Below are 27,876 nucleotides of genomic sequence, written 5' to 3'. Positions count from 1 at the left end.
GAATTCTCCTTAATTTAGACAAAAACTTGTTTTTAATAACTTTTTTCAAGAAAAAAATCAAAACAGGCATTGTGCAAATTGTACTGCTATTGATAATACTCTCTTTAACAGAGTGAAAACACATGAAGGCTCTGAAGAGGCTAAATAATGCAGAGTCAAAATAAAACCTCTCAACATTGCCAAAAAGTTCAAGTATAAAACTTAACATTCAAAAGCAAAAACAGGATCCATTACAATAAACAATCCTGAGTTACTGAATGAAAACTTCCTGTTAGCATGGCGGCTAGCTGATTACTGCTAGCTCTGATTGGCTGTTTCTGACTGAGCGGAGTAATTATGCAGATCAGGGAGGAGATCAATTATTTTTTCAGAGATTATCTGTCTCATGTTAGGACAGCGAAAGTTTTAATACGTATGTAAAATTTTTTTTTTTTTTTTAAGTTAGATGCTCCAGCTTTAACCAGAGGTTCGGTGTGAGAGTCACTACCAGGTGGAGCAGAAGCGAAGCTCCGTCTGTCAAATATTACTACCTGTAGCGTAGCAGCGGTTCAACAGGAGAGCAGAACCAGCGTCTTACATCGCAGCTCGAAGACTTAAATAATTTTGCGGGTTATTTGTTTAGCTTTCTGACCGTCATGCTAATCCAGGTGAGTGTTTGTAGCTGTGCGCTGCTTTACCTGCTATCTGATCCTCCGTATGTCTTTGTTACTGCAGTGAGCCTCGATGTACCCAAACTCCGTCAAGTATGGCTTTGTTTTTATGCCATATTAGATTCGTCGTGTTGATGCATTTTGACGTGCTTCAATTTTCCGCTGCAACACGCAAACTTCCCCATTCATTCAGTGCGTTATAGTTCCACATCGCTTAGGATTTGTTGCTGCGCGTTTGGCCGATCGATCGGCACACTTCTAACCGATAGTGTGGCTTTTGACACTATTTTAGGGGCTTAGTTATAACCAGAATTGTTAAGGATACTTTTATAAAGTAATTAAAGAAAATATTTTAATTCCCTCATTTTCCCTAGGAAACTCCTATCTCTATCAAAACACCTTTCAATTCTCTCTTTTGTGAGTACTTACTTACAGAAACGGGCAAAAACTGGAACCAGCCAGTCAGAACTCAAAGAAACTGAAAATCTATCAGGTAAACAAAACAAACAAAAAAAGCCCTTGCTTGCTGCATCTACAGCAAATTCAAGGCTTTATTTCATTTTTTTGTTCTTGCTGTTTCCTTTTTGTTCTCTGTTGTGTGTTTTCTGTTTGAATTGGCTAAAATTTGAGTCCCAAACCAAATCAGATATGTGGAAGAGGCTAAAGATTAGGGTGTTGGAAAGGAGGGTCTTCCAGCACTGAAGATTTGGAACTCCTCTCCAAAGCCACAAATATTTCTAACAACCTACAAATTCATCATTAAAGTGGACAAATTGTCACTTTAGAGACATCATGATTGATGTGATGTGGGGTATTCTTTCAGCTGATTGTTGTAAAAGGTGCAGCTGGTATTCTTAGAAAGCAAAGCAGGATCTTGGATAATCGGGAAATGTAGAATCATTGAGCTGTAAAAATTATTGCATATAATTATTAAAATGTGATGGGTATAAAATTAACCTAGAACAATGTAGTTCAAATTGTGTGTGTGTGTGAAGAGATGTTAAAATTAAAAAATGTAATAAAAAATGCTATTAAACTGCCTTCAAATAGTGGCTTTTCTCCTTTAGTATTTGGAATTGGAGTATCTGAGTTTGTTTTTTTTACTCACTTGGCTCTCTGCAGCTCTGCTCCTTTGACGGAAAGCTTCCCCATATTCCTCCAGCCTTTGTGTCTTGAACTGCTTCTCAAATCAATCTGGGATTAGGCTTGATTACACTGATACCCCTCTGGGACGCTTTATTTCAATGAATTAGTCGAGTGAATGAACAGAACTGCAACAGAACAGTATTTTGTACCAGCCACATAAATTATGCATCGTCTGTGGATATCAGCTAGCCTTGATCATCTTTTTTTATGGTTCCAATTCAGAGTGAGAGAAATTGTTAATTGCCAGGCTTGTCACATGCAATATTGGTTGTGTTTGATGTACAATGGGGATGTAGTCTATATGTTAGTTACTTATTCATGTGGTGATGAAACGGAGACCCAGATAATTATTTATTTTTTTTGATAGTTACTGATGGAAAATGTAAACAAATACCATAAAATAAGTGCCTGTGTGGCTTTTAGCTCTATTTTCTTACTGTTTCAACTTGTTCAACAAATCATGGGGTCTTAAACTTGACCTCTAAAACAATTGTTGAATTGTGTTTGGTGCTGGCCAGGAATAAAGCTAGGCAAAGGGCAAACAGTGAAGAATATATTTATCATTTCTGTAGCAGAAATTATGTTATTCAGCACATCATAATGTACTGACTTGTGTGACTGTTAATGACAAAGATTAAAAGGGACCTATAGTGCAAAAGGTACTTTTTTGGATGTTTTTTGTAGTTTCCATTTAGGGTTTTACTGCTTACACAGTTCAAGGACTTAGAAAAACCACCCAGCTCTGTTTTACTGGCAGTAATGTAATGTTTCTTGGTGTCTGGAAAACGAGGCATTTCGAAAACCTCCAGATTATTAAGTCAGAGTCAGCTGTCACTGTTCCGTTAATTAGCAACCCAAGCCCAATGGCTGCTGGAAAAGACAAATGTTTAAGTGTAAATGAGCTGTTGGGGGGGGGGGGGGGGGGAGGACGTTGGCAGCAACCACTTTTTTGACTCTCATTGATTTTGTTTATATCTGGGAGAAGTGCATTTCTGCAGATGGCGGTAGCGGTACTGGAAGGAGGTGTAGGAACGTCATTTTTTATTTTTTTAACCTCAAGTTATCTGTCAAAAAACAAACAAAAAAAAAACTAGTGACAATCAGTTGGCTTGGAAAGCTTTTGGCCCTTAACACTATTTTGAAATAATTATATTTATTCGATTTATACTAGTTATTTTTTGTCCACCTTATTAAAAAAAAATATATGACCAAAAAGAGAAACAAAAATCTCCAAGGGAACACACATTTGTACAATGCAACAGTATTTAACACGCACTTGCCTAAAGACGCTTCTCTGTAACCAATGAATTGGATTATGAGCAGCATAAATGGTCAAGTCAAATCTCTGTAAACAATGAGCTATAGTCAAGAGGCTTGATAATGTATTTAGTCAAACATGCCGAGTACCTTGAAGCGCTGTGACTAAATGTGAAATATTACCGAGTAGGAGGCTTTCACAATAATATAATCCTGATCTGCTTTGCTTCTCAGATAAGAAAGCCAAATGTATCTGGAACTCGCTGTGTAGATGAGACGCAGTATTGTTCAGCGAATATGTGTTGCTGATATTTAGCCTTTTCACAAAGATGGCTGGATAGATGAGTCTTAAACGCGTCCTCGGTCACAGCTACTTACTTCTCATCAGCAGAAGTAAAGATAATTGCTCAGTCAGGGTTGCAGTGGCCAATTGATTAGCATGCCATGCTCAGCCGTGTCCTACAGCAGGAGGCTACAATGTTAGATTAAACGCTGGCCAGATCCTCATCAGGAGGAAAAAAAAGAAAATCAATGGTGGTTGTTAAGGGTGAGTAGTGTCCAACGACAAAGGTGGTGGTGTGTGGGGGCGGGGGGGATTGGAGGATTGTAGAGTCACTTTACACGGTGTGTCCTGGGCTGTTTGCACTGTGGTGCCTGGGTGTATTGAACTGGATAGGAAGCCTGAGCTGAGATTAGTGGAGGAATGGTCACTGTAGGTCTCCAACTTGGACTTTCTTTAGCAAAAATGCATCACAGTGAAGCTCAGACAGGCTTTTACACAAGCGTTCAGATTTGTGTATTTAATTTAAACTTCAATGACATGGCTAACGTGTGCAGCTTGTATTTGATGTGAGATTTTATGCTGTCCTTTGTAAAGTGATGACTGTAGAAGATGCAGAAAAACCACCGTTTCCAAAGCGCCCGCCCACAAACCTGAATGCGAAGTAGGATCCAGTCACTGTGGGTTGTCTGATACCAGCCAGTACAGTTGAATGAGAGATGATGTCAATAAGAAACCTGATGGTGACCTCCTGCAAAGCTGACTTTAACATTCTGAGTAAAGAGTTACCTTGACCTGCTACATCTAACATATGTATATATTGGCAGGAAAAAAAGGCACCTAATAATGTTACTCTGCTAAAATCTGTTCCAATTACCTCTAAAGTGCTGGTTTGCGGCCATTATTGGCTCCAGTGAAAGTTGATGCCAGATGAGTCCTCCCAGACCACACTGAGCTGAATGACATTTATGGTCTGGCGTGTGTGAGGACAGGCTCCCACTGCTGCGGTGTTTTGAACGCATAAGTCATTTGCACTTGCTGCACTGGCGCTGCCTGTCGTAATGTTGTGTCATTTCAGCAATTAGAGACAACTGGTAAGTACTAATTAACTGGTGCTACCTAAATAAAAGTTAAAAGCCAAATATTAACAAAAAGAGTTTAGGTTAAGATTTTACGGGGTATTCCTTTATACCTGACCTGATATTTTTCCAGGCACTGTGATGGCCCATCTCCACTTGTAAAATAACATTCTGGTGCAACTGGAAATATTTTCTGGTCACAAAGACCACAGGCAGTGATGAAGTGGAAAGATTGAGACCAATCACTCTTACAAAGCTGGAGTTGACTCAACATGTATAACTAAACAGCCAAAAGCAGTTTGAAATCCTTCAGTTGTTCTTAAAATCAAACATGACTTAAAAATGTACAATGTTATGTGATGCTTTTAAATTGGCCTCTGTCTCTTTAAGATATTCTTGCTCTTCCCGACACTCCAAGATGAGCAGGTCACCCAAGTTTTCCCCCAGAAAACTTGGAAAGCCTGGTGGTTGAGTAGAGCAGTCATTCATCCAGCAGCCTGTTGTGTTTTTTAATTAAAAAATGTTTAAAGTTCACAGGAAATTTGAAAATATCACTTGATAATTATGTGTTGAAAGATTGGAAAATTAATACCTGAACCACAACTATAAAGACTTAAAAAAATGCAAATATGTTAAAAAGACTTAGATAAGTAATGCTTAGTCTGGTGGGGGCACAAGTGAAGCCTGGTGGCCTACTAGGCTTATAGTACCCTGGGGGAAACCCTGGATCATCACAACAGTCCTTCTCATTACACCGTTAACTGTTCTAAGCGTTTAAGGCACCCACAAATATCTGCCACAGGAGGTTAAAATATTCCTGAGACATGCATGAAAGCATCAAAGCAACTCTCCAGGTATGTTTTTGATGATGGAACAACATTATGACGTGATTATACAGCTCAAAAAAGTCAATTTTGCATAACATTCCTCTGTCTCCCTTTAAGATTTTCAGTATCTCACTAGTTGTTCCTTTTTTTGTTTGTTTGTTTGTTTGGTTTTTAGAAAAACATCATGCAACTGAGGTGCCAAATAGCAAAGCATCATAACTTCATTTTGTTAAAATCTCTGAATAAGCTGAAGTTTTCTACATTCATTTATTTTCAATTACTGAAACCATAGCAGTGTTAATTGTCAAGATAAATACACTACATATGTCCTGCAAATATTACTACTCTTCTAAATAACAATATAGGGCATAATTTATAAAAACACCAAGAAATATAATTTATATATATATATATATATTCTTTTGAACACTAGTTAAATTTTATTCATCGCAGTTGATGCTTTGAAAATCTGAACAAAACATTCAAATTAACCAAAATTCCTAATTAAAAAAAACCCAGTTAATTGCCCTCCTGTTTCTGCTTATTAAGGTCTCACAGGAGGGTTTAAACCAGAGTCGACCGCGATGCAGTCGAACCTGCTTGTTAACAACTGATTTATGGGCCGGGTCTTATTCCTCCAGTATTTCATTGATTTGTGGTAAATGCCCGACCTCCTGTTAATGTGTGAATGTAACAGCAGAAGTTGGGAGGATCAGATCGTCTTTTCACGTAAGAGAATGGCTGCGTTGCCTTACTTTTGTGTGAATGAATTATTGCATTCACACAAAACTAAAGTTTTCCTTCGTGTCAGGGCATCTTACTGTTTGCTTCTTCAAATTTCAGTCCCAGAGTTTTTGTTTTCCTTGTGTGTGTGTGTGTGTGTGTGTGTGTGTGTGTATATCGGTATGGAAAAAAAAAAAAAAAAAAGAAATATCCTTCCCATCGTTGCTGCTATCTCGGCATAAACTGAACGACAGGCGGAGAGGGACCTGCTGGGGTGTGCGATTGCTTGTAGAGGAGCGCCCGAGTGCTTGTCTGCTGGATTTGTTTGACTCGGGTAATTGAAAGTGTTTTAAACTATTATAGCAACTGGAGGGCTTGTTTAACTGTCGAGCTGCCAGTCAAGCGGGTGGGCCAAAAGCCTGGGCCCGTCAAGGCCTGTCAGTCAATGGAAACGAGAAGTGTCGGCTTAATGGATTTCTCCACACTGCTCCGTCGACGCGTCCAGCAGAGCCAGAAAAGAGGGGGAGGGATGAAGGGGGAAAAAAAATAATAAAAAAATCAATGCATTGTCATCTTTGAGTGTGTGAGCTATCAAAAGACCAGGTGGATTGGAACTGTGTTTGCCTTGTGTCAGTGTTGTGGTGTAACATTTGGAGTGAGTGGGAGGAGTTGGGTTGAGGGCATCTGTGTGTGAACGCCGTGTCTGTATCACGAGGATGTGCAGAAGTTGCAGCTTTTTGATAGACAGATGTTTTCTGCTTGCCTCTGGGGGCCTTTGTTGTGATCTGAAGTGTAAGAGGGGTCACAGCTCCCTCAAAACAAATTGTGTTTATATTCCATCGCATCTCCCTGGATGAAAAAGCTCTTTCTTTATGTCTCCTTATTATTGGAACGTTTTATTTTTGTTTGCTTTTTTAATCACGGATCTCGCATGATTATTTATGTTGCACAACCTGCAAATGTACAGATTCTGCTGGTTGCACAGTTGATTACTGTTTTTATTTTAGCCATTTTTCTTATTATTCCACAGTGCATTGCTACTTTTAAAGATGCATGGATTACAGAAATAAACAGTTGCCTATTGCAAACTGATGACTCATAAATATAACTCATAAATATAAAAGTTATTGATTAAGCAAGATGTTCAAACAATTCTTCACTTCTCTTGTGGACACTTAAACTGAGGGTTTTCTAATTGAGTCAGATCGTTTCCAACATTTACATTTTTGTAGAGCATTTTAATTATAATTTATTAACATTTTTGTTTTTCACTGAGAAAAATAAATAAATTCCTTGTTTGAATGAAATTACTATTGCCCAAGTAAATTGCACACTTAGTTTAGCCAATGTGTGTGCCTAAACTATCTGAAATAACGTCTGCCAAAAATAAAGAATTGAATAGAATGAGCCGTGATTATAATACAACAATGTACTGGTCAGAGATTTTTACCCAATTTCTGATTGACGATTTAATTTTTTTTCTTTTGTAAATCCAGTTCACTGATACGGATATTGGCTTGTTTGAATCTTTCTTTTAGAGCTGCATCTACAATGAACTACAAAGGAGAGCTGTTCAGAGTGCTGTATTTTCCACCAGGAATTGGAACATGCAGCAAACACTCCCACAAGGTGGCGGTTATGCACCAAAGTCATCACCACAAGGTGGGGGATTTTAGTTTTTGGAGCTGAACGTTTAACGAAGACACCTGAACCTGAATTATTACAGGTACGTCTTTATTTTATAGCCGTTTCCCAGTGTCTTAATTGAACCCGATCGACTGCTCCTACAGGACGATGATTCCAAATGCACATCAAAGCTTCTTTGCTCATTTCCTAGAGTTTATTTAAACTGATTGATCTGATGGCATGGAATGGATTTCCACGCATAGTATGTAAAGTTTGAGTTTTGGACTTTTGGAATACCATTTCAGAAGCTTAAAGTTGTCTGATTGAAAATGCATCAGTACACTTTGCAGCTTTACGGTTGTGTGCAAACTAGAAATGTAGACGAGGGTGAATACAAATATGATAAATTATTCAGATTGGCACTTCTTTTTCTGATATGTTTAGCACTTGTGTATTTTGGCTTAATTATTTTTTTTAACAAATATTTACTTGGACTCCCCTGTACCTTTGAGATACTTCTATATAAAACTAGATGCATAAGTTTGATTTATTATTTCTGAAAGCGTATGTCTTATTATTATGAAGATATAAATAAGACAGCCTAGTTTGTAATTGTAAAAATAACAAATGTTTTATTTAAAGCATTATTTCTCATAAGAAAACTATTGTGAAAAGAAACTACTTATAAAAGATCCACAAGTTTTCTTTACAGTGTAATTCTCTCTCCTCTGAACTGGTGCATGTAAGAAACGAAATGTTTGTGGACGGAGGGACATGCTTTCTTCTGTTAACGGTATTACTAGTGGGAACAACACCACAGACATTTTCACACACACACACACACACACACACACACAGACACCTCAGGTATTTTTATTCCATCGCGGTCTTGGTCACAGCTAAAGGCTGTCGGGGCACCTATACCAGAGCTCCGTCTCAGTACTGTACCACCTCGCGTGATTAATGACCAGCAGATTCGACTCCAGCGCCATCATTTTTAAACGCCCCGTCTTTTATCTCCTCCAGATGATCATGTTAACCCACCGCCAAAGACTAACACAAGGCAGAGGGGAGATGTCTGCTCTGAGCTAAACCAGACTCCCCTCTGAAAGGCATCAAATCATTTCACCAAGTCGAGAGCGAGAAAAGTGGTAATTACTCATAATTGGGGGGCTTCAGAATTTTCTCACTCGTCCTTCTTTTGCTAAATTGGATGATTTCCTTTCTTTTCCTCTGGAGGGATGATGGATACCTCAGAACCTCAAGGAGAGGTGCAGAACAAAATTGAAAACAGTTTTTGTGGCATTCAAGTTGTATTTTCAGTTTTCTCCTTCACGTGCAATAAGCCCACAAAGGTCTGATTTGCTTAAACGTTAAATATTGATGTGCTGTGATTTATTTCTGTAGATTGCACACATGTTCAGTTTTAAATTTCTGTCTCCATCTGTTAAGTATATAGGCACAACCTAATGTAAAAGTATTGCTTTAATAATTGGATTCCACTAAATAACCTAAAATACATTTCCAGCTTAAAAGAAAAAAAAAAAATTAGTGGAAAGGATAAAATAATTTGTGCATAATAAGAGCATCTTCACTAATTGATGAACCAGATCTCATCCTGCATGTTCTGGTAGTCGTGAGCTTTTAATTATAATAAGTCAAACACCTTATACCACACACAGATGGTCTGAAATTTGCAATGCATAAAATGTACATAAACATTTGTTATTACTGTGAGCACTGCTGTGTGTTTTTTTTTAACACGTGCATAAACAATCAAATGATTTAATATCGCTCCGAGAGGAAGCGTGCTCTTGTCTCGCTAGCACACAAGTAACTGCTGTGTTGCTCATCTTCCTGTTTAGACAAAAATGAAGGAAAGAAAAATAAAATCAAGGAGGGAAGACAGAAAAATGTTTGACACAGCGCTGGAGGAGTGTTTCCTCCTTGTCTGAATGAATCAAGTGTCTCAGCAGTATTTAAATTATGCTGTAGTATGGAGTTGTTGGTACATGTGTGTGTCCACATGTTTCTCACACACACACACACACACACACACTGTGAGGACTTGTGAACAACTGACCTTGTAATGTTTTCAAATTGTGGAGCTGAATGTAGGCAGACGGTGTTTTGCACTGGTGTGAAACTAATGGCAAAGAACATGGAGGTTCTGAACTGAGTAATCCAATTTGACCTTGTCTACGAGTCGGCGGTCCGGTGAATAGCATTCGCCTGAGCGCGGCACTGGCAGAACTCGTGACCCACTTTTAGGGTCTCGGTTCATCAGTTTAAAAACATAGCTCGAAGACATTCACCCCGATTTTATTTTTGTCAATATTTTATTTTTAATGCTCTTCATTTTACCGTTTAAATCTTGTATAAGAATTGTAGTTTTTCTTCCACTACACACTGTAGGGGTGGGGGCGAGGGTGGGATTTTTGCAAGCCATAATTTGTTTCCAACACACTTATGATGACCCACCAGGCCCAATCTGGTTCAGGCTGAACAGACCACCTCATTTGTAAAGTAGCAGAAATGCATAAAAAAAACATAAAGGGGGGAAAAAAAACTAAACAGGTTTTTGTTAAATGGTAAACTGATGTGTGTGTGTGTATATATATATATATATATATATATATATATATATATATATATATGTGTATATGTGTGTGTGTGTATACAGCTCTGGAAAAATTAAGAGCCCACTGCACTGAACCCCAGATTTTTCCACCAAATATTGATTTCTGAACTCTTCCTGAGTTAAAACATTAGTTTTGCTGTTTCTAAATGAATATCAACTTGCTTTCTCTGCATTGTTTGAGGTCTGAAAGCTCTGCATCTTTTCAGTTACTTTGACCATTTCTCATTCCCTGCCAATAAATACTAAATTTTTGCTTGGAATTTCGAAGACCTGTTGTCAGTAGTTCATTGAATAAAAGAACAATGTTAATTTTATCTGTAAAGAGTAAAATCAGAGAAACGGATCATTTTAAATGGTCTCTTAATTTTTTCCAGAGTTGTGTGTGTGTGTGTATATATATATATATATATATATATATATATATATATATATATATCACAGTATGTGCAAATAATTTGCAGAAGGCTGAAGATCTCGTGATCTAACAAAGTCTGGGAGTGAGGCTGGGCTGCATTTGAGTGCTTTGGGACAGGAAAAGGGCCTACATAAGTACTGGATGTTTGTTGACTAGAGTAAGAACAACTTTTGCTTTTAGGTCAGAGAAATTAATCTTTTGGCTGCTTTTACAAAAATAAAAAAAATAAATAAATAAAAATTGGTGGTTGATCGAACCTTGCTTACACCAAGAAAGTAATCCTGTGTTTCTATTAATTTCTTCCTCTGCTGACAACGTTTTACTGGAATCTGGCGTCGGCTCAGGCATCCTGTTTGTCCTGACAGTTTGTAGAAATGAAACACTGTTCTCCTGTTTAAATTGCAAACCCATCGCTGCGATTTCTGGGTTGGTCAAATTTACCCACAACGTCCTACATATACCCACATTTCTGGTTTTATTGTAAGATACTCTATATATGTCTGGTCCTGTGTTTTGTGACCGTGAGGACGAGGGTTAGAAGGTGTGTGCACAGACAAATGCAGGAGGAATAACACTGGGTGAGGTGTTATTATTACAAGACTGATTTAGGTCTATTATGGAGAAGCTCTGCGGGGGCTTCAACGCTAACAGACCTAACAAAAATACTCCCCGCTTATGTCATTGGCATGGGTATAACATGCGGGAATATGAAAGGCACAGATATAATTTAGGAGTTTTGGAGGGCTATAGACTGAGGAAGGAGGGGTGTGAGGTTGTGTGACCACGACTAAATCATTTGTGACGGAGCCCAAACTCGGCCGAGGTGTGTTTCTTGACACAGTGTGATGGGGCACGCCCCAATGCATTACTGTCCGCCAGGGCTTCGTGTGTGCAGACGCCCATATGTGTCTGCGCGTGCAGGCGAGCATGTGTGTTTTCATATGCATCTGGGCCCTCTTTACTGCGATGTTGTGAGCAGCCAATCATTTCTTCCAGTCTAATTAGCACACATGTAAATTCAAGGGAACCGTGGAGCACATTGGGGACGAGCAACTGCAACGCGGCAACTGTTCTTGATGTCAAGGGGTGACTGTGTGTGTGTGTGTGTGTGTGGTTCATTAAGTATCCATATGGTGATGTGAGAGTTTGAGTGCTGCTGACCAAGAATGACCATTCCTGTTTGCCCGAGTAAGACCTCCTGCTGTGGATAGCCATTTGACTATCATCCTTTTTTTTTAGGCTATGTATTTAAATACAGACTTCAATTTGTCCTTTTTTTTTACTGTCCCTACTCTAGATTGCACAATTGGCCCCCTTTAGAGATTCACTCACCGGGATGTGGTGGGTGCACATCACACCTGATGCAACGAGACGTTGTTTCCTTGCTGGCTGCCGGCAAGAGAGAGTAGAGAGAGGATTGGAGAGAGGCCGCTGGATCGGAGGATGTAACGACAGGAAGAATAAACACATGAATAAATAACAGCAAAAGGCAAACCGAGCACAGCCATCATTCCGATTTGGCTGAGCCTCGTCGCCCTGCTCACTCGGTCACTCACAGCTGGGAAATTCATGCTAACTGGGTTTAGTTTAGGAGAGGATGGTAGGGAAAAGTCTCAACGCTGGGCACACCTCGATGTCGGTAGTCACCAACTGCATGTGGCAGATTTCAGCATTCTGATTGCTTTTTCTCCCCTCTCCCCATTTGCATGCTTTTATGCATAGATCATCATGTTTAGTTTGAGTTAAAATAAAAAAGACTACTACTCCTTACTACTAATTTTGAATTGGTCCACATATTGTTTTGTGTTTTCTATTTTTTATGCTCGTCGTTTTTATCACAAGATTTAGTGCCACAAGATCTCATTACATCCAGATCTTTCACTACTGAAAAGTTTTATTTCCATTACTTAACCTTGAAACTTCACTTTTTTCCCCCTTTGGTCAGCAGAAAAAAAGAGGATTAGCACAGATGAGATGGAAATGAAAAGTGCTTTGCGATGCCTGTGAACAGTCGCTCGCTTTCAAGATTTATGCCTCTGTGTCATACGGAAGAACCAGAGAGGCAGTCAAACAGAACCAAGCGATGGCCGAGATTTAACATCGTATTCAAATTTTCTACTGATGACCCTTTTTCTTAAAAAAAAATCACCAAATGTGAGTGTGTTTTCAGACACTCATAAGTCTGAAGGAAGATTTTTTTTTATTTTTTCCCCCTCTTTTAAACCAGAATCTATCACAGCTGAGGCTCTCGTATGCAACTCCCCAAGGAGAGTTACGGGGATCTATTTCTCCGGGCCTAACTTTGAGCACAGGCAGACATAGATGCACATCTTATGTATGTGTGCATTTGTGTGTCGGCATGGCTGACTCAAAAGCGACCCTTTGAAGTGAAGTAACGATGAGGGGAAGTTAATTACGTCCCATTATGCAGGCTGGGCGCAACCAAGCACCAGTTAAGGCCATGTTTTTCCCTTTAATTAACTAGAAAGCCAAGCGCTCGCCTGTCAGGGAGCTGCTAAAAGAGCATTTCAGAGGAGGAAACCCTTGGGGCGCTGATGAGAGGCCGCTAGGACTGGCCACATGTTAATGGCGAGGTGTTAGCATCTTAGACCGCGTTATCACTCGCCACTCTCTGTAGTCTCGCGGAAATGTACAAAGGGAAATCTTGGGGATGTTCTCCAGGGAGAAAACTAGCAAAGCTCCTTCACTTTGAGAGTTTATGCTGCAGCACTACAAAGTGTGCAGGACCGGTGGAAGTTAAGGAACTTTTTAACAGATTTTTTTATTAAGCCTCAGAAGCCTCTGAGTGGTAACTTCTTAATTAGGAAGTCCCTCGGATTGCTCATGGATACGTGGCGATTCTGGAGAAGTTTAGAACCTTGATTACCATTTTGAGCCACAGATGATCTTTTCAAGTGAGGAACGTGGGTTTAAAATCGCTCCATCTAAGAGGCAGATAAAAACATTTAAAGTAAACAAGTTTCAGTCATCAGTTCATTTACCCGTAGAATATGAGATTCACGTCGAAGACTTTGCTTTTGCAAGTTGATGTTTTCTTAATTCTGTCCTTTTTCAAAAAGTTAACATTAAAGTATTCAATCACAAACTTTTTTTTCCAAAACTAGTAATAAAACTTTTAAATATAAAAACTGAAAGCAAAAAAAAAAAAAAAAAAATATATATATATATATATATATATATATATATATATATATATATATAATATATTATTTAAATGTTTTTCAAAAATATTGACTCAACAGCAGGCGCGTTTCTGAAAGACGATGAATCCAGAATAAGTGTTAGGCTGCTTTTTCCCTTATTTAATTTTTATAAATTTGATCTGTTCAATGATAAGGGGGAAAAAAAAGCACTTTAATAATATAATTTTTTTGGGGGGTGAGAGGCTAATTTAAAATTGATTTGTTTGTCACCAGAATAAATATTCAGCAAAACATTAAAAAATTTTTCCTAACGTCAAGCTAAGAATAGTTTTTGAATAAACTGTATTAAGAAACATTAATTTGTAACATTCAAAACACATTCTGTCGTTAGGTTTCAGTAACAGACTATGCAGTGCATGGCGAGGGTTGCTTTGTACAATTAAAAACCAAATATATATAAATTCTGTGGAGTTCCCACCACTCCCATTTATTTATTTATTTATTTTGCATAGCAGAAAATTGGTCGTGCAAGGATTAATATGCTGCGTGCTAAGAAAAAAAAGTGACTCCTTTGTTTCTTTTTTTTTTTTTTTACAGAGTGGGTTAAACATTGTTTAATTTAACACTGTGCGACTCTTTTGCTAGATACACCACCGCTGCATAGTTAACTTGTAATTTGCTGTCTAAAAATACCTCACTTATTGACTTATTTTCTAGGCTTCTAGTAATTTTTGTGCACCTAGCTACATTTTCAACGTGGTCACTGTGAGTTTCAAACAATAAAACGTTGAAAATAAGCGGTTCCAAAATGATCAGTTTTACGTTTAAAATGATAAACGCCACCATTTAGCTGCATCTCATCGGGTTTAGTTTTACTTTGCTGCATTTAGAAATGAAAGAGTTGAGCTGCATTCAAAAATTGCTGCCTGTAAGAGTGAGTGAAGTCATGCTTTTAGCAACGCCAAACACTGTGCTTAAAATTAAGTCATAATTCATGCAGTCTTAATGCAGGAAGGTTAATTAACATGAACCACATATGTTTAGTTGTCAAAATCAAATACTGCGGACTACCAAAGGGTGGTGCTAACCACAAACCGAATCAATCCTCTCTCATATCCACATTCGGAGCTGCACTATCATCTCTTGCATTATATCGTAACATTAACATTTCTATCTATTCCAGGCTAAAACAGATTCTTACACATATTGTCTATCTGATTTAGGAACATATTTACCTCATCCCCTCACGCACACCAGCATACAAAACCTCCTCCTTCTTCTTTTTTTTTTTTTTAATTTCTTGCTTATTGAACGGTCTGGGGGTCAATGACTGTGTAGATGACAACTCAGTCGTTATTAATGGCCACTGCGTTCCAATATCTCAGTTTCTATGCTGGGAAAATGGTATGTAGCCTGCCCGCGCTCCTTCCCCCACACTGGGCTCCAGCTGTCTGGCTCCACTGTGTAAAAAGATCCAGGCTCGTCTCTCGTCTTTATCCGCTCATTACCTCTTAAAACCAAAGAGGAGCAGGAAAATCAATAATAAAAGTGCTTCTGGAAGTTTCCAACTTGATAGATGTGACTTTAGGTCATTTAACGATAACATGGATTTATTGGGCATACTATTATAGATCAAAGGTGCAGAAATATTTTCACTTAGAATTTTTTCAGAGCTGACATTTTTGGAAAAATCAGGTAATGATGCATGGAAATATTTCAATTTACTGCACAGCATTTATGATGTCATGCATTTTTTTTTTTTTAATTCCTACACCCTATATCTGTTATACATTTTTCAAATAAGAGTATTAGTAAAAAAATTACAAATGTGTATCGGCTGTATTAATCTGTTAGGTTGCCTCTACTTCCCCCTTTCTGTACAGTTATGACTATTTAATTTACAAAGCTTTATGGTTTTAAGGAATCCAAGTAATTACAAGCAGAGGATTGCTGAAGAAATCAGGGCAACATCTGACTGTGTGCCCTGGATGGAGCAGGAAGAGTGCTGCAGTGGGAGGAGGGCCTGCAGCTTCTCACACAATCTGCTTATTGGAGAGCTGTCAGCTGTGGCAAAACTCCAGCCAGCCATTTTATTCTCTGTGTGAGAGCAGGGTAGCCTTGTCTTCACGTTTAAATCTCTCTGCGATAAGTTCTATGCTCAGTCATCGGTATCCCTAATTATTACTTTTTTTTTTTTTTCCTTTTCTTGATTTACCTTTGAATTTTAGTTCATTTCTGAGTTTACCACCCTGTCTGCTAAGTTTAGAAATGATCAATATTTCATGAAGATCCCTTACAGTCTGCAGTAATACAAACTCGCTTTGAGTCTGTATTTACTTCTTCTACATGCTTCACCATGTGCAGACTTGTATGTATATTCTTCAAAGAAATCTTGTGAAGAACAAAATGCTTTAGGAGGAAGTTCATACCACGTTTACTATGCAAATGATGAGTAGAACCAGGAAAACCAAAAGCTACATGACTCCTTAAATGTCCAAAAGGGTCAATGTGTGTGAACACAGTAACTGAAGTAATTATTTTACTTTTTTTTCCCCGTCCAGCTATAAATGCAGGAGCAATAGTGTGTGCAGTTTTTAACTACTGTATTTCTACGGCCCAAATAAACTTATTACCGGCATAAACCATGCTGGAAATGAAGACGTTTTTCCAAGACGCTAAATACAAGCAACGAGAGCAACACACTCTGAAACCAAACCACTCCCAGTCGGCCCAGTCCTTCTGCAGCCGTCTCTCGGCACCATGGCAGCAAGAGCACAAATGACTTGCACATGATAAGCAGCCACTGGCTGGGTTGTTGTTGTTGTAAGCCCCTTAGTGGACAATAAGTTCAAAAAGCAAACCAGACTTATAAAAACTAATCTTAATAATAATAATAATAATAAAAAACTTAACAATGTCTCAGTTCTTTTTTGGGTTCATCCATTGTCACTCAGCTCTCCTGCTCAGACCAGCGGCTTATTGGGCAAATTATAAAATGACTTCAGCAACTTTTTAAAGCCTTATGTTTTGACATGCTTTAATTCAGATGTGTTGTGCCTTTGTCTCTCATTACTGATGTTAAACAAAATTGCACACAATTTTAATAAAAATGTAAGACTTTAGAACTGCAGACACATAAATATGTAGTGAAAGAAACTGTAGTTCTAAAGTAAACAGATTGATTAAACCCAGTTGTCTTTTTTTTTTTTCACTGTGTTTGTAAATTGACTTTGTGACAAACTAAAGGAAAGAAGGAAACCATGTTATTACCTATTAGGTTAGCTAGTGTATGGTTGGTAGTTCATTGAACCATCAGGCATCTTAGTTCTCGTAGTAAATGAGTTGTAAGTCTGAGCCATTTCAAACGGTATCAACATTATATACATAATAAGACAGATGCAGCATTTTAAAAGCTAAAATTGTGGGATCATTTGTCTGTTTGCATTGAATCGTGTAACAACATGACTCAAAATTGCAAAACTTGTAAAAAAAATTAATTTAGACATTGTAATGAAATGTTAAACAAACAAGTTTCGAATGTTCTGTATTTTTAGTTGCCAGATAAAGGATTAGGTAATTAACTTGCAAAAGCCCTTTTTATTCAGGGAAAAAAAAAATCATGTTGCATATATTTTTATGTTTCAAAACAGAGCAACTGGTGCTAAAGCTAAACTATGCCAGTCACAGAAATGAACTCAAAATATCAAATAAAGCTACTTTTACAGGCAGGAGAAGCCAGTAGCATAGACACCAATGAAACGCCTCGAATAAAAGCAGTGGCTTAAAAAACGTGCTTACTTCGTGTGTATATAGCACACTTGACTGCAAGTCGAGAAAGATGATTTAACTAATTCAGGGTCTGCTCCTGTTTTCCCAAAAGCAAAATGTAGATTATAGCTTGAACTGTTATCTAGTTGAAGTGATTCTCATTAAAATGTCTGAGCAGAGATACCAAAATAAATTGGGGTATATTGTTTTAGTACTCTATTCCTTTTGTTCAATCCACTCAAACCCTTGCCCATCTGTTTCTTTGAAAAATAGCAAATTGGTGGTGAGCAACTTAATGCCAACTGGGCAAAAATTCACTCTCGGTTCCTTCTTTGCAAACATTGAAACCCATGTCATACTTCTACACATTCCTCTTTTCTATCTCGTGAGTGTTTTATCCCAGTTGGTCTCCTTCCTCAAGTCTGCTGCTACTTTCAATGCTCCATCAGGGTCCTGTCTTCCTCACCCTCATGTTTCCATTTGCCCTCACTCTTTCAGCCCTCCGAGTCCTCATCCCTCTCCTCCTCACTTCCAGCATCTTTCACCCCCTCTATCCGTCTCCTTTTGCGGATGGGTTCCGGCTGCTGAGCTGGTGGGACTGGTGGCCGGTGTGACGGCTTGGCTGTCTGGTGTCGCGTGCTATCAGGGCGGACGTCGTGCGGCGAGAACGATCGAAGCTGAGCGCCTCCGCCTCACCGCGGGTCACCTTTCACGGGCAATTAGTGTCGAAGCAGAGGCGCTCTTGCCGCTTGTCGGCCCCGTTTATTGTGAAGATCAACGGCAATCAGTCTCTACACTCCACTCTGCTTTCTCCCCTTTTCGCATCTCTGCCTCCAACCCTCACTCTCTCTTACCCCTGTCGTTCTTTGTTGCCGCTCTATCTCTTTGAGTTTTCCCCTGTTGTGCTTTTGCAGCTCTCTGGCTAATGGCTGCTGTCTGGCAATATGTTATCCGACTGTTCAGCTCTCTCTTCATTACACACTGTTTTACGTGTTTGCCACTTTGTGTTGAGCAAAAGTCATCAAGCAGTGCTCCTTCTTTGCCTTTAAAGTGCTAATATTGTGTGTTTACTTAGCATTTTAAGCAGCATATTATATATATATATATATATATATATATATATATATATATATATATATATATATAGAGGCTACATATAATTTATTTTTTCTGTGTAAGACTTCACACAATGTAGCTAGGAAGTTTTACCTTTACACAATTCCCCCAAAGCCTTCCCTAAAAAAATTCTTGGAAAATGGTGATTATCAAAAAAAGTTAGTTTTCACACTAAGTCTGCAAAACTAATCTTTTCATTTCTTTTTTTTTTTTTTTTTTCCACCATATTTTTCAAAGCTTAAGTTCTGCTGCGGTCAAATTAAAGAAGGGTTTTCATAATGTAGTTTATCATTCAGAATTTTTATTTATTTATTTATTTTTTTTCAATTTTAAACTGCTTATTTTGACCACAATAAAAGTAGATTTATTGGTGCATCTTCAAAATGTCTACATTACCTGACTGATCTAATGTCCGGCTTGTGTGAAATGACTAACCGAAACACCATGATGAAGTCTCAAAAAGAAAAAGAAAAAAGAAAGATTTGCACATTCGATAGAAAAAAAAACGTTTTCTATCTGAAGCTACAGTTACATGCTTAAAAAAAGTACAGGAAAAAAAGGCATAACCCAATTTAATGTCAATTTAATTGGAGGAAAAAGCGGCTCTATCTTGACTCAAGGGACTAAATTACATATGGAGTCCACTTTAATTTAAAAAGATTACAATTTCATATAATTTGCATTGATTTGTGAAGTAAAATTATTGTGCAAACTACATTGAAGTTTGTCATTGTGATAAAACATAAAATGATTTTTTTGCAAACCAGTGTAAAAAAAACATGCGCTTAAGTTATACGAGCACGGCCGACATAAAATGAGTGACTTAAAAGGATTAATTAATAGTGCGTAGAAAAGTAGTATCAAAAAGTGGATAAGGTTATGGAAATGGTCATAATAAAATAGTTGGGATGAGACAAAGCTTTATAAAAAAAAATCAGATTCGTTAACACTTACAAAACTATCTGGTAAAAAAACCTCTAAGATTGATGTAGTAAGAAATTTTATCTCAAAAAAAGACAGAAAAAGTCCCACGTAGATTTAATTTTTTATATATATTATGTCCAGTTGAGGTGGAGAACTTGGGCACCAAACCCAGTATTTTAGCTCAGAGTACAAACACACAGGTGACTTCCACAGCATACACAGTCATGTTAATGATTTCCTGTAAGGCGTTTTGTATTTTCTTTTCTTTGTTTTTTTAATAATATAGTTTCAAAATAGTCACCATCGTAAATACATTAAAGATTCTTCAATTCAGATGTTTACAGACAGATGATTCCTTCTCAAAATTACTGACGGCTCCTTTTCCCCCCTTCATCTTTACTATGCACAAGTGACACTTTGCAGTGGTTTGTAAAATAGAGCTTACAACTAAAATATTATTCAGAATATGTACATTGTGCCCTCTATACATATATTACTCCCTGAATTTATAGTCCTGCAACATTTCTGCCACATTGTACGTCCATTTCTTCTATTCAGCTATAAACATAGACGGGGAAGAATCAAGGAAAAAGGGCAGACTCATTTGCATATGGGGACTTCATTAGATAAAGCTAAGGAGAGCAAATGGTGCAGCTCGAGCCTCTGTGATGAATAGCTAGTGCATCACAAAGTCGCCTCAAAGTAGTCTGACTGTAACCTTCATTTGCATCAGCGCCCATTTTTTTTAAATGTATTTATTAGGTCCCTTAATGGTGGACACTTATGGTTATTTCACTGGTCTCTTGAGGAACTGCTGTTATTATTCGGCTATTTAAATAGGCTATTTTTGATGGTGTCGCATAGACTGTGAAGGAAAAGTTGTGATATGAATAGACAATTAGAAATTTAAATGAGATGAATGGGTGCTAATTGCAAATTCTTTGTCTTTTTTTTTCCTGTGGAAAGTCTGTGGGACTTGTAAGTGAAACACATTTACCAGAGGTTCTCTTTTTTTTTTATGTGGTTTCTTACAAATATTTGGCTGATTACTGAACATTAAATTAGTGTTTCTCTCAGATTATCTGTTGTAGAATAGAAGAGAGTGTGTGTCATCCTCAGAAATGCTCAGTTTTATTCTACTGTACCGTCTACTGGTGTCAGTTTGACAAACTGATTTCCTTATTGAAATGTTGTTACATAGACGTCAAACACCATCTCACTTTGAACTCGTCAGATTTACTTCATCAGGCATCCTGTGATATTCTCATCTTCTATGTACTAAGCACCCATTTAGCTCAGGCTTCCATGTGAGCTCACCTAATGACTTAAAAAGAGCATTCACCAGCCGAAGTTATGGTGCTTAGCACTGACCTCTTTGCTTCTTTCATAAACTTTTTGAAAGTATGAAGCAGCTGTTCAAATCCACCCAAGTACCAGACTATCGTCTACTTTGAGCACCTCTATAAAAGAGCATTGTTAATTTGATGGCACTCGGCACGCATAGGTGTGTTAACACAAAGGCATGGTAGAAAGACATGATCTGTATCTTTTTTTTAAAGTAATTGTTGCAGCCTGGGAAGGGTTGTAAGGAGTTATCCAAACTGCTTAAAGTCCATCACTCCACAGTGAGAGAGTATTTATCGTTAAGATTATAGCTAATACTTATAAAGGGCGAATGTCCCGGTAAGTAACACCCACATTTTAAAGTTAACGACTGTGTAATTGGAAACAAGATAGGACAACTGTGGCTTACTGAGAAGGGTTCGCAGGAGAAAGCATCTTTAAAAGACAACATGGCAAAACACCCAAGGTGGATCAAAAGTTTCTCTGAGTTGGAAGAACTTAATGACGGTAATAAAAGAAAAAATTAAGCAGTTTTCTGCAGGACTACTTTTCTCTTCGGTTAATAAAGTTGCTACAACAGAAAATAATGTTGTTGTTGCCAAGTAAACACAGGTACTTTTTACTAATGGGGTAAGCCAAACATGAAGCTGAAAATGAAATGTTCACAGCTGTAGTTTTGTTCTTGACTTGGATCACTCGCATGTAAGTTAGTTAGTTTATTGGCTGACCTCAATGAATTGTGGTTCATCTACAGTTATGAGAGCAATGCTTTCATTGTCTCGTACCTCCTCTTCTGACTCTCACTCTCTGTGCTGCTAAACCTGCAAAACACAGAAAACCAAAAAAACACTTTGTGAACCTCATCAGAAAAAGTTAAACATCTCAGAGTCTGCCTGTTAAGCAGGTGATCCACGCCTTTGTCAAATTTGATGTTTTTTACATTTGGGATCTTTTTTTCTTTTTTTTTCTTTAAATCTGTATTTTGCTTAAAAAATTAATTTGCTCTCCAGGAAAAAGCAAACCGTAAACATACTAAATAAGTCATATTTTTCTTTCTCAATCCCCCACACTGCTCTCTTTTTCTCTTCTCTCCCTTTAATCCATTTTTTTTTAATAAACGGACCCATGGGCGGTTGTGTCTCCCAGGCCTCATGCCATGCTGTCTTTTGAACACAAACCTGTGCGGATGGGTCTTGAACGGCTGTTTCATCTAGTCATCCTGGGTCTGACGAGATTTGACTGGTCCAGTCCCAAGTGAGTCCTGCATCTCAGCGGCTAACCATCGCCTTCCATAAACAAGCTGAGCCCAAACCATGTCAGATGTTGGGATGCATTTTAACGATGGCCATTTTTGCAAAGCATGTGGAAATGGGGTTGAAATAAACTATGTTGATTTTTTTATTTTATTTCTTTTTTAACTGATTGCTTAAACTAACATTGAGTGTATTCATTAAGTTATAATTTTGACATCAACTTATTGAGTACAATACTAGGGGAAAAAAAAAATCTATAATTTCTAGTGTGTATGTTTATATCGTCATCCTTTCAACAAACTGATATTTGCAAGCCTTAAAATGTTTTTGTCATATTACAACCAAAGACTTGAATGCCTTTTATTGATATGTTTTGTGAATGAATAATACAAAATTGAAGCAACCTTAATGTGTGTGTGTGGGGGGGGGGGGGGGGGAGAGTGTTCTTTTAAAACTTCTCAGAGATAAAAATCTGAAAGGTGAGGGGTGTACCTGAACTGACAGTTCAACCATTAACGATAAAAGTCACAACAGACTCTTGGCTTAGCATCACCTTCTCGCTGCACAAAGACAGTGAGAAGTGGGAAGGTTTAGATCAAGGCATGCAGAGGTGTAGAGATGGCCTATCCAAAGCCCAGACCTAAAACCAGTTTAGACTCTGTGAATATAGTCTGTAGAATCTACATTCGCAGATGATCCTAATCTCGCAAAGTACTAGGAAAAAATACCAAAAATTTAAACAAAAAGGACATTAAAAAAAAAAAGGATTTCAAATGCTACAGCTTCTAAAGTTGGAATTATTTTTTTTCCCTTTATTTATATATTTTACTCACTTTTCAAATCATATTCTGTGGAAAGAAAATAGTATTAGTTTGTCACAGTTGTTAGGACTACTTCCTAAACTCGAGGTTCAAATCCTGTCCAGGATCTTTCTGCATGACTTTAGGTGTTCGCCCTCCTGGATGAGTGGGTTTCCTAAATTGAGTTCTGGCTTCCTTAGTCCAAAAAATATGCATGTTAGCAAAATTAGTTGCTCTAAATTATCCTTCAGAATGACGGTACAAGCATAGTTATTTATCCTGTGTGTCTTTGTGTTGTCCTGTGGTGCTGAAGAAAAGTCCCAGCCTCTTTGCATGGATGATTAGGCATAGACTAGGAATCGACGGATGTCATTTCTTCTACTTCAGAATTGTGAACCACTGTGTTGGTCTATGGCAGAGGTTCCCAAACTGTGGGGCGCACCCCCTAGGGGGGGGGCGTTGTGTCATTGCAGGGGGGGTGCGGGAAGCCGTCTGGATGAAAAAAACAAAACAAAACATGAACACTGTATGCGCTGGGTTTTTACCTTAGAATGGTCGACTCTGTTATTCCTATGTCAATTTGATACAGTAGAGGCTTCCACACTTCCCATATTTGTGTCCTCTGTCACTTTTATCAGCAGTTAAAACTGTTTAATCCGTTGTTAACATGTTGTAACCTGTTTTTCCGAGCCGCCTTTAAACGCAACATGAGCGCTCCGACGCTCGCGCTGGGTTTCCACCTGTGAAGGAGACCTGCTGCTGCTGTGCGGAGCTACGTAGGTTTGTGTTAGAATCACGGCAGCAAACCAGCAAAACGCAAAGAACTTTTCACAGTTTTTCCCTCCAAACTAACCGACTGAGTTGAGTAAAGCTGTTGGATGCAGGTAATGTTAGCTAAAAGATGACTAGCTAATATCAATACAGCACCTTAAGCTTAACAAGTACCTTGTAGGCTACCGATGCTGGTGTCTATTTTCAGCTGCGTACATTCATTTTGCCCCCAAAAAGGTCGACCCCCCCCCGTCACACGCGTTGTTTCAACCAGACAGAAAATGTTTGGGAACCACTGGTCTATGGTATGAAGTATCAATATAAACTGTTTGGGGATTTTATATCACAAAATCTGAAAAAAGCTTTGGGCGGCTACACATACTTATGCAAGATACTTTAAGTCAGGGGTCCCCAAGCTACGGCCCGCGGGCCGGATCCGGCCCGCCACGTCGTTTGGTCCGGCCCCCTGAGCAATGCCGGATCCGGCCCGCCTCCTCATACCAGAGAGCATTCAGTGTTTTTTTTTTCATATATTGTATTTTCCGGTTTATATGTGGATTTTTCTTCAACCACCAGGGGGGCTCTTGAGCAGATGTGAAACTAACTTTCCCTCAATGGAATATATACTAGTCAGTCCCAGTCACCGTTTCACTCACGGGTTTTTCCATTTGCATTCTGGGTAAAAATCTATCTAAAAGCGCGAATGTGTCGTCGTTGCCCCCCCCCCCCCGCTAGACAGTTTCAAAGACAGAACAGCGCCCCCCCCCCCCTTGTCTATAAGAATTTTCTAAGGTTTCTTTCTCCAAAAACCTAAGACCGGCCCCTGACCAGAGAAAGGAACAGCTATGTGGCCCTCGCAGGAAAAAGTTTGGGGACCCCTGCTTTAAGTGATAGAGTAGCATTTGCAGAGCACCAGATATGCAAAGGAACAAAGTGTTAGAGCTGGAGTGACAAAAAGTGATTTGACTTTTTATCTAAAACATTGGAACTATAACGTGTTGGCGTTGTGAATCTGGTGGTTAGCAAATTTCAGCCGTATTGTTTAAAGTCTCCATGTTTCTCACATGGCTGGCAGGTTTTGAAAGTTTTTTTCAGCTATACGAAGAGAATTGCAGTGGACCTAAGCTCATACATGCTCAGTCTGAAGAGACTAGAGCACAAACAGATGTGGAAAAACCTCCAATCAAATTTCACAACACTGAAGCTAAACCTCCTGATTTAAATTCAAGTAGTCCTGGGAGGGTGCAGGGTTGAGTATGATTTCTTTTCTCCAGCACTGATTTATATGATTTTTTTTTTTTTTTTTTTTTGAGGACGTTTTGCTAAGCAGACTAATGAGAAGCACGGTGCTGTTGAATGATTTAGTGGGGAGATTGAGCATGCACTGAGGGTAGGTCTTAAGACAAATTCTCTTTTTATTCCCTAATTGGTGTGAGGGAGAAACGAGGCAGTTTTGGCCTTGAAAAATGACAATTAAAAAAGGTTGCTTACTCTGCTTTTGCTGTATGATACACAATTAGACCACGGATTGTGTCATTCCTTTCAAATGGTTTTCAGTAAACAGTTAAAAAGAAGAAGAAGAAAAAAGTCCTTCCCCGACATGAGTTCAGATAATTTTTAATGCTTTTTCACTCTTGTCAATAGCTAAGACCTGCAACAGGGGACCTCGGTTTGTATAAAAATGGAAGCAAAGCCAATTTATATTTTAAAGAAATGCGTCGTTCTATAGTAATCCAGTGAATGAGACGTGAGAAAAATGACTGGTCCCCCAACACTGAAGGAGTTGGATAAAAAGTAAATGGATGGAAATGTCAGTTTATGCCAGTTCAATTGAAATGTTTTATCATTTGTCAGTTATTTCAACCACAGCAAAATATAATTGCATCCAATATGGGAGAATACAATTTAAAAAAATGGAAGAAAAAAAAAAGATAATTGCCTAAGCAGCACATGCCTAAAGGAAACTATTGATTAAAACGTGGCACTAGAAAAGCTTCCCAAACCAACGAACTCAGAATGGCTGCAGGTTGGAAAATTGACTTTAGTTTTATTACTCAAGCCAAAGTCTTATTTGGTTAACCTGCTGAAAGATGTCCATCAGGTAGTACTTTATGAAATATGTACATGATTGGGAAGAATGCTTGTGTTGGCTATACTTGCCTAAGTAATATTGATATTGATAGCAGAACCCAATGTTTATCTGCATGTTGTTGCCCAAACTATCACACCACCACCACTGACTCGTGTTCTTCCTGTAGTCGATACCAGTGCCATGTCTTCCCAAAGGAAACATTGCTCAGACAGAACTTTGACACAGTTTGAAATGTATCCATTTATTTGGTAGGGACAATACACATTAATGGACATTTTGTAAATCTGCCAGAATTAGCCAAAAGGTTAGTTTTCATCTGTTTTCTCTGAACAATGAGTAAATAGTCTAGCTAAAAACAAAGGTTATACAAACAAGATTAAAAATGTCTTAACTACACAAGTTTGGTCAATTAATGCAGTCAATACAAGGAGAAAATGCAAAACATGGGAAACTACAACACAATTATTATAAAAAGTATAAGAAATGAACAATTTGGGTAGCAGAAATACTGTTCTAGACATGGGAAAACAACTGTAATTGTGTTAAAGAAGGCGCGTTCTCCAAAGAGGTGTTGGCTCTAAGTGTATTTGATGTTCCTTTAAATACCAACTTTGACCCTTTTCCAGCTGGAGGGAAAGGAGGCTGAATCTCATGTTTATTCAGCACATGCAGCAGGCCCTGGGACAAATCACACTCAAGAATGGCTGTTGCCTCTGGAGGCCGAGAGAACCACCTAAGGGTGTGATGCTAAATATGGAAATTGCAAGGCATGCTCCAATATGCATATTCACCGTTCTGCAGTTTGTCATAACACCCTTATGCTATATATATTTATATTACTCTGTCATTTCAAAAAATACCAATATGTAAAAATATAAAGCAACTGCTACAAGAGGCATTACTAAATCCCCAACTTTTCCCTTTGTCAAATTCCTGTGCTGTTACTGCCACTGAGAGCTGTCTGCGTTTTCTGCTTACCTGCCACTGCGATCTGTTTGCTCGTTTCATTCTGTGACTGAAGTCGTCACTGTTAATATGAGCTTGTATTCAATCATCCCGTCATCCTCTTAGATCTGCAGGAGTGAGAGATGTAAGAAGCAACTCAACTGGGGGCTAAACTCGGTGAGAGTGGCTTCTAAGATCTCAGACGGATGGATGTTGGCTGCCGTGAGTTAGACAACACCGTCTGGTCCAGTAAACGCACTGACAGTGATCAACAAAGAAGTGTTGTTTTACCTTTTTTTTTTTTTTTTCTCCCTTTCGTTAAAAAAAAATCTTCTTGCGGTCTCAAAGATCAACTACTCAGGTTTCTTTTTCTTCTTTCATAGTTGTCAAATATCTTTTTTTTTTGTTGGCGAGGCTGTTGAAGTAAATGAGATTTCCCAAAGAGCTGTGTTTGCAGAGAAGCACTCAAAGTGATATTGACATGTTGTCAAGCTGGTGCCTGTCTCTGAGGATGTCTCGGGTTGTTGACAGGCCTGAGCTGCGATCATGATTTTTCTTTTTTTTTTTTTTTTTTCCCTCCTCCTGCCGTTGAGTAATTTCAGCCTGTCTTCCAGAAATGATTTGTTTCTCCTATTTTTAGTCCAAAGTCTAATCTTCCTCAGTAAAGTTAGTCAGAACTCGTCTGGCAACACCTGCTGAAGAGCTCCTTGGAGATCACCTGTCTGAAGCGTGGCCGAGAGAGAGTGCCTTGGTTGAGCCGAAAATTATGATCGTGAATGAGGATTAAAAGGGACGCAAGGTGAGACCACTTTGAACAGCTGACATTTTTGAATGATACATTGATCTTCCAACGTAGGTATTTGTCTTTCTGTTTGGTCTTGAGTGAGAGCAACTTCACTTGCTTCACTAGTTAGGATGTAGCTTTGTTAATTCTCAAATAACAATTTAACAGTCTTGAATTTAACAGAATCCTTAAATTTACCCTTAAGTTTTTGAACTCTGGGTAGAGATGTATAAATCCCTTAAAATGAACAAATGTGTTGATGCAGTAGCCT

At 38.4% G+C, this 27,876-nt stretch overlaps 1 long non-coding RNA gene across 1 annotated transcript in view; it reads right to left on the bottom strand.

Annotated features, from left to right (window-relative positions):
- Window positions 1–610: 610 nt before the first annotated feature.
- The window catches only part of LOC148156433 (uncharacterized), a 98,276-nt gene continuing 71,010 nt past the window's right edge, over window positions 611–27,876 (bottom strand). Inside the window, exon 2 of the long non-coding RNA XR_015764633.1 lies at window positions 611–700. This is a non-coding gene — a long non-coding RNA (uncharacterized LOC148156433). The remainder of the gene's footprint in view (window positions 701–27,876) is intronic.

This window comes from Poecilia mexicana, unplaced genomic scaffold, assembly GCF_051168715.1.
Source record: "Poecilia mexicana isolate PSO_F unplaced genomic scaffold, ASM5116871v1 scaffold_11, whole genome shotgun sequence".
Lineage (NCBI taxonomy): Eukaryota > Metazoa > Chordata > Actinopteri > Cyprinodontiformes > Poeciliidae > Poecilia > Poecilia mexicana.
The sequence above is the reverse complement of the archived record's forward strand: the minus strand, read 5'-3'. Positions and strand labels throughout refer to the sequence as shown.